This window comes from Pinus tabuliformis, chromosome 8, assembly GCF_031772625.1.
Source record: "Pinus tabuliformis cultivar Carrire ecotype Pingquan chromosome 8, CPIR1, whole genome shotgun sequence".
Lineage (NCBI taxonomy): Eukaryota > Viridiplantae > Streptophyta > Pinopsida > Pinales > Pinaceae > Pinus > Pinus tabuliformis.
In genome coordinates this window covers 1,675,420,404-1,675,427,935 of record NC_142294.1, presented here as the reverse complement: position 1 = coordinate 1,675,427,935, position 7,532 = coordinate 1,675,420,404, and positions in this window count along the sequence as shown.

The following is a 7,532-nucleotide window of genomic DNA, read 5'->3' as shown; positions in this document are numbered from 1 at the left end:
CACGATTTTGAATTTCACTTGCGACTGCTTCTTCCATTAAGATCCCGTACCTAAGTGACGTAGCCTAATGTACTACGTCTCTATATGACATTAACTCACGCAGCCAAGTGTAATTCTGAAACCGAAAGCTAAGGACATAGCCGTTTCCATTCATTATTCCATAATCCTTCTACCCTCTTACGCTCATATCATTCCACTTCCGCTGTTTCATTTCCACTCACACTGTTTCATTCCATTTACGCTGTGCTCACTACGCTGCTACCATTCACCATACTCTGTTTTTCCTCTCCGCTAATTCTAATCAATAGTGGAGGTCTGTTACGGCCGTATCCAGAGCTAAAACCATAATCCACTGTGTTGAGGCTGTAAATCCACTAAGTCAAGGCCATTTTAAAGCCGTGTTCCAAAACAGAGCCGTGAATTTACTGTGTAAGACCCTTGTTGAAGCCGTGTTCTAGAACAAAGCCGTGAATTGACTGTGTAAGGCCGTTTTGAAGCCGTGTTTTAAATAGAACAGAGCCGTAAGAGCCAATGGGGAAGCTCTTAAGGGCAGAACCGGAGGGTTCAAAGTTTCTGGAGGGTTATCCTTAGGTTAAAGAGGCATTGCAAAAGGCAAACTTGTTACAATGCGTCCAAAAGTTCAGAGGCTACCATAAGGAGGTTACGAAGGCCTTTGCACGGTACTTAAGAGAAAAAGATAATCACGTGGAGATAGGGGATTTACAATTCACAGTCACTGAGAGCAGCATAGCACAAGCTACCTCACTTCCACGGACTGGAGAAAGGTGGTTTAAGAACCGGTCAGTTCAAGATCAGCAGTGGAAACAGATCTTAAAAAACCCAAGTATGGATACCAGCATCTTTACCAAAGGGATTCCTGTTTCTTATGTTAAGGAGGAATGGACAACTTTACTCTTATTAGTGCAAAAAATTTTCACTTGTGAGGGAAGATTTGGGGTCTTATATGTTTACCATGCAAAGGTTATGATGCATTTTCTAGGAGATGATATTAACCTCCCATACTTTCTACTTTCAAGTCTTAAGAAAATGTGTGCAATTTTCCAAAGGAACCCCAGAAATATTGAAGCACATTTATATCATCACGGTCTTGTGAAATTGCTAGTTGAGGAACAATTGAAATCAAAAAGAGACACATGGGAGAGGTTTCTCATAAGAAATCATTTTCAAGAATTAGGAGAAACTTCTGGAGGGTCCCCTCAAGTACCAAAAAGAAGTAGAAGAAAAAGAGGAGAGGGGGTTAACCAAGAAACTATTGCCCAAACAGAAACTATTGTTCCTGATACCACTATTCCTGAAACAACTGCCCAAGAGGAAACTGTTCAAGAACAGTTTGATGAGGAAACTGATATACAACATCCTGAATAGGAAATTGATCCTGGATTTACTGAAGATGATAACCAAGCAGCCCAAGCAATTATCACTGAAACCTTTTTAGAACTTGCTCAAGAAATTGCTCAGAAAAGAAAAGAAGGGAGGAAGAAACAAAAGCAAGATAAAGGTAAATCTGTAGTCCAAGAAACTTACCTCACTCCTGAGAATTCTAGTGAGGAAGGCACTCAGCCCTTAGCCCAAAGAATGGCCAAACTTCATGAAACTGCCCTTTCCAAAAAGGAGGAAAAACAAAAGCAAAAAGTACCAAAAGAAAAACAGAGTACCACCTCTGTAAGAAGGAGCAGCAGATTACAAAACAGAAAAGTAGGGGCCACAAAGGGTAAACAATCATTCTTCATTGACTTAAGATCACCTCAAAAAGGTGCTACAAGTCCTGACTTGGAGAAAAGTCCTTCACACGCTGAGCATATTGAGACTAGTCCTCCACGTGAGGAAAGTCCTTTTGAACATGAACTTGAGCATGAACACGGATCTGAATTTGATTATGAACCAAGTCCCAAAAAGTCACCTGAGGTTGACCCGGATTAGCAGAAAGTGTATAATTATCTGGAGACATTGGAGCAAGCAGCTGCTGGCCCAAGCAATGTTCAACCTTTAGAGCAACAAGTCCACTCCTTAAAACAGGAAATTTTTGAGATTGAGGTTCTAAATCGACATATCATGCAAGAAAATGAAAAGTTGAAAGAGCAAGCCAAATTGGATAAGATGATTCATGATAACACCATGTTACATTTGGGCCTGTGGCAAAGAAGTAACAAAAATTTAAGGAAGAAATGCAAAAGGCTAAGCAGAGCCTTGATCAACTTAAAGTTCAGATGCTTAGTAAAGAAGCCAAGGGTCAATGTGTCTACACAGAAAAAGAAGAGGAGATTGGATGTCTTGGCAGAGGCATCACAGCAGGTTGATTAATCAGAGTTTTTGCATGAGGACATGCAATGCCCTCGTAATGGGGGTATGTAGAGCCTCTACTTTACACCTTATCATCCATCATTACCTACTATTTTCATCACTTTCCTCTCTCTTTTGCTTCATTTTCCACCCAGATCATTACATTAGTTGTCATTAAACATGATCAAGTGAGCTTTGCTAATGGGTGACTGTTTTGTTTAGTTTTTGACATATTTACAGAGATTCCGCAGCTGTCTGGCAATTTCGCAGCCATTCAGCGATTCCGCAGCCATCTGATGATTCCGCAGCCATTTTGTTGATCTCAAGGTTCCACGTGCTATTTTGCAGAACGAGCCACATGGGCATGTTGGAATATATGTGCTCGAGGTTCCTGTGCCATCAGTTCAGCCAGCCACGTCATCTGTACCTCCGGTCAAAGGGGGTCAAGTTACGGTCAAATAAAGGCAGCTTAACGTTGATGCGTAAGCTGTTTGGTCACGTCGGTGGAAAAGATGACTTGTCCGTGTTTTGTAAGCCGTGGGGAACATGATCCAATGCTGGATTCATTGCCCATAATGACCAGGACCTCCAGCTCGACCATGAAGCATATGACGTGTTCACTGCACCTTTAATACGCATGATATTCAGTTTATTTTCTGTTTTATGCTTTACGCATTAGGCCATCTTGCAGATGCCTATAAATACTTGCGTCTGCGTACGCTTATGTTAACTTTTTAGCTGTTGTAGTTTATGAACTTGTGAGAATTTTAGCACCTTTCTGAACTCTGTTTTTATAGAGCTGTTCCAGCACTTTTGACTATGTATTTCTGCATATGAAGTAATGGAAACAGTGCTGTTTTGAAGTTTTAAAGCATCTGAGTTTTCTCTGGGTTTTATGGATGGAGGGCCCCCGTTCATGACTGCCCTTGTATAAGTATTTCATGTTTATACTTCTGCAATTTCTTTATTTCACATACAGCATTTCCTTTTCTTGAGTTATGTACAGCTTGATTTCTTTTCATTGCTGCAGCCTTTATTTTCACTGATCAGATTTGCTTCTTTGCAGGTTTTAACCCGGGATTGAGTGTGTTGTATTTGCTTTAATATCTAATGGTAGTTGCAGTTGTCTTATTCGTAATGCTGCCCTTTTTACTCTGTTTTCTAGATTAGTTTTTAGCTTAGTTTTAAAAGTTGGATGCTAACTAATTTATGCTCTCTTTATCATGAATGGTTTATCTTTCAGAGAACAGAACACTAATTAATTGCAGCTTGTTTTTAAGTAGTCTTGGCTTGTGGCACTAATACTTTTTCCACTTGTTACACATAATCACATATGTAGGAAGCAATATGATGGAAAAGGCTTAGTAGTGTTATAATTTGTCATTTAGAGTTTTTATCAATTCTTGGATTTGTCTTCAGCTACTTCCTAATCGTGTTTTACACAGTACTATGTGGTAGAAGCAGGGAGTTAGGAAGAGATAACCATTATCATCAGTCCTTGAAGTGATTTTCTTGTTTCTTTTATTTGTAGCAATATGAGTAGAGACTAATGCCATTAGAACGTGGTCATTTTCTTTCAAGTCATTTCAAGTTATTCATTTCTTTCAAGTTCTTTTCCTTTACAAATTCAGCAAGTAATTAGAAATCACCAATCACACACTTTCACTCATCTAGAACTCACTTTTCACACACTTGCACTCATCTGTCTATAATCATCACTCCATCTTAGGAAGATAAGTTAACCATAAACAACACCCCAAACGACAAAAGCTCTAAGAGGTTGCTTAAGTAGATATAGTACACCTTCACTTCATCAGCTTACGAGCCCCGGGTTGACAATTAATGACATCAATTTAGGAACACTAAATTGACTAAACAGGACTTATAGGCCTCTTCACACTCAGCTACAGAGCCTCTACGTATGCTACAACCCAAAACTTAGACTTCTACTTCAGAGCTATCCCTCATACGTCATTCCTTCATTGATTCCTTGTTGTATTCTATCTGCCTATCTACTTATAGATTCACTCTATTTATACAATTCCATGGTCCATGGACCATGGGTAGATATTTTACAACCGACATTACACTATCAAAATAAGAGCAGAAAACCCTATGAATATTTAACATCTACATTCTCTGTGACCACATGATGCAGAGTCTTTATATTCAGATTACAAAAATTGGACCAAAATATGGGCTTTAAGCCCCAAAAGTTCTCTTGGGGAATCCCACGCCCAAAATCCCCCCAACATAAACATCATGACTCGCCCTCAAGTGACTCTGCAGGTGTAGATATTTTAGCACAAAGACCTCCCAGCTCTGTTTGGATCACCACAAGTTGAGCAGCGCACTGAGTGGCCGCTTGCTAGACTTCTTCAACATGTTGTTCAGTGACTACTATTGAATTGCTGCTGTAAATATTCTATTGAGCTTCCTACATTTTTGTTGTCTTTCCTTTGATGGAGGCTTTAATCATGCAGGCCTCATCTATCCATGGATGTAGGTGTTCTTTTAAGACTGATTCCTTATGCCCAATGACATCCACCTGTTCCTTGATTGCCTTTGCCTCTTGCATCTGCGCAAGCCTTTGTGTAAGGGAAATCATCTACATGGTCCCTTTTACCTTGTTGTAACTCTGTTGGAGATCATGCACCTCTATCTCTAGACTCTCTATGGTCGGGTCCTCTTGCAGGGTGGTTAGGACCTCGAATGACTATTCAAACAACTCCATGCAGTCTTCCACTACATTGTCAACTGTGGCCATTTCTATTGTAACATCAATGGTACATTGTTTCCTAATCTCCACTGGAGTTGAGGGCTGAACCTTCAACTACAATTCTACAATTTGAAGGTTCAAATCCAGCTAAAATGAACCCTAGCCATCTCTGCTCAAACATCACGCATCCATATGGCCAATTTATGGACGCACACCTCCACTGGCTCTTCTTCCTGAATGTCCAACTCTGAGACCATTTGAAAAGCTTCCTCCATGACTTGCATTATCTGTTGATTCTTCGATACTGGCTCGTTACATTGCAGGCCCAGCTGCTCAATGTTGATGCGCAACTCACAGGCGGTGTAGTTTATAGTCCCACACCTCCTTTCAGTTGCCTGGAGTGATACAATTGTGCTTCTGTCAGCTAGTCAGATGGTCGGGCCACCTGTGTATGGCTTCAAATGACCGCCATTCACTTTTCCTAGGAAGGGATCTCCATTTAACTTAACCAATTTGACTGCACCACTGTCGGTAATCTCCTTAAGAACGTATGGCCCCAGGAAATGCATTATGAGTTTCCCTAGAAATTTATCAAACTTACTGTCATATAATAACACCAAGTAATTCACCTTAAAGGTGCGCAACTTAATATGTCGATCATGCCAAGCCTTTTCACACTGCTTTTGGACCTGCTGGTGAAATCCAACCAAAAATCTCAATTCCTTCAGCGCATCTAACTTCACGAGCCTCCTTTCCAAGGCTCTGCGATCCATCATAGCTATGAGAACTACTATGCATAGGCTAGGAATGATCTATTCCATAGGCATCATAGCTTCAACCCCGTATACCAATCTAAAGGGCGTCTATATTGTTAGCTTCTTACGCATCATCCGATAAGCCCATAATACTGTAGGTATGCATAGGTCCCAATCACTTCACTGAGAATTGCATACCTTGGTTAGTGCAGTTTCAAGCACTTTGTTGAATGCCTCCACTATTCTGTTAGCATGTCGCTGATAAGAGGTGCTCTTCTAGTGATACACCTGAAATTCCTTCATTACTGCACTAATCGTCTCATTCAGGAAGTGCGTACCACGATCACTCATCAAGATTTTTGTACAGCCAAATCGCTTTAGTACATGCTCAAATAAAAAAATCGTGGCAGTTGCACTCGTGTAATCCTTCATCAATTACGCTTCTACCAAATGAGTCAAATACTCTGTTGTAGTGATAATATACCTTTCCCCTATCTTCCTTTGTGGCTGAACCGATCATACAAAATCTATTGCCCACATTTCGAAAGGTTGCAACATCATTTGTGGATTCAAAGGCATTTCATCCCACTATGATGGCCTTCTTGATCTTTGACATATGTTTCACACCTTGCAATATGCTTTTAAATCCTCATGAAGGGTTGGCCACCATAACCCTATGCGTAGAATCTTCTGTGCATTTACTCTCCCTGCATAATGTCCTCCCGTAATGCCCTGATGAGTGTCCACATGGGCACTTCTTCGTTCAAACTCAGATACATGCCTTCGTAGTATTCCATCATTACCCATCTTGTATAGATTCCCAATAATGATAGAGAAATCTGTCACGTGCACCACTAATTCCTTCTTTTGATAGATAGAGTATCCTTCTGATGCAGTTTCTATTGTTAGGAAGTGAATTATATCCTTTAAATTTCCATCCACGATGTGCACAACAAAAACCTGTGTGTCAGGCAATCCTTCCTCCAAATACGTGGGTTCCTCCCATATATCAATGTGCAATAGGTGGTCGAGTCCTGTGTTCAGTCATCCAAGCTTCACAATGACTTCAAAATCATATTCCTGGAATAATAATAGCCAACTGCAGATGTGCCCCCCCAACACAGGCTTATTGATCAGTTACTTTAGTGCGGTGTGATTCAAATACATCTTGAAGTGGCCTCCTAGCAAGTAGTGATGATACTTCTAGAGCATGTAAACCATATCTAGTCCCTCATGTTGAATGGTGGAATAATTATTCTCTGCTTTGGATAATTTACGACATGTGAAAATGATGTTGTGGTACAAGCCTTCTCTGCCATCTTGTGATAGTATTGCCCCAATGCTATACATGATGCATCGACACGTACATGAAATTCTTTCTTCTAGTTCGGGAAGACTAGAATCGGTGCGGTAACCACTTTTTTTTTCAATATATCCATGATCTTCTTACAATCATGTTCCAGTAGAACAAGACATCCTTCTTCAATAATTTTTCCATCGGCATGATGATCTGGGCATAGCCTTTGATAAAATTTCTGTAATATCCCATATTTCCCAAGGTAGCGCACAATTGTTTCACACTCGGTGACGCTTCCAAGTTTAGAATTAGAGTGATCCTCATGGGGTCTACCATCAACCCTTGTCTACAAACTACATGTCCCAATAGGTTCCCAAAAGGATCGCAAAACAAACACCTATTAACGTTAAGCACGATCTGGTATATTCGACACACATCTAACATCAAGCACAAGCTCACT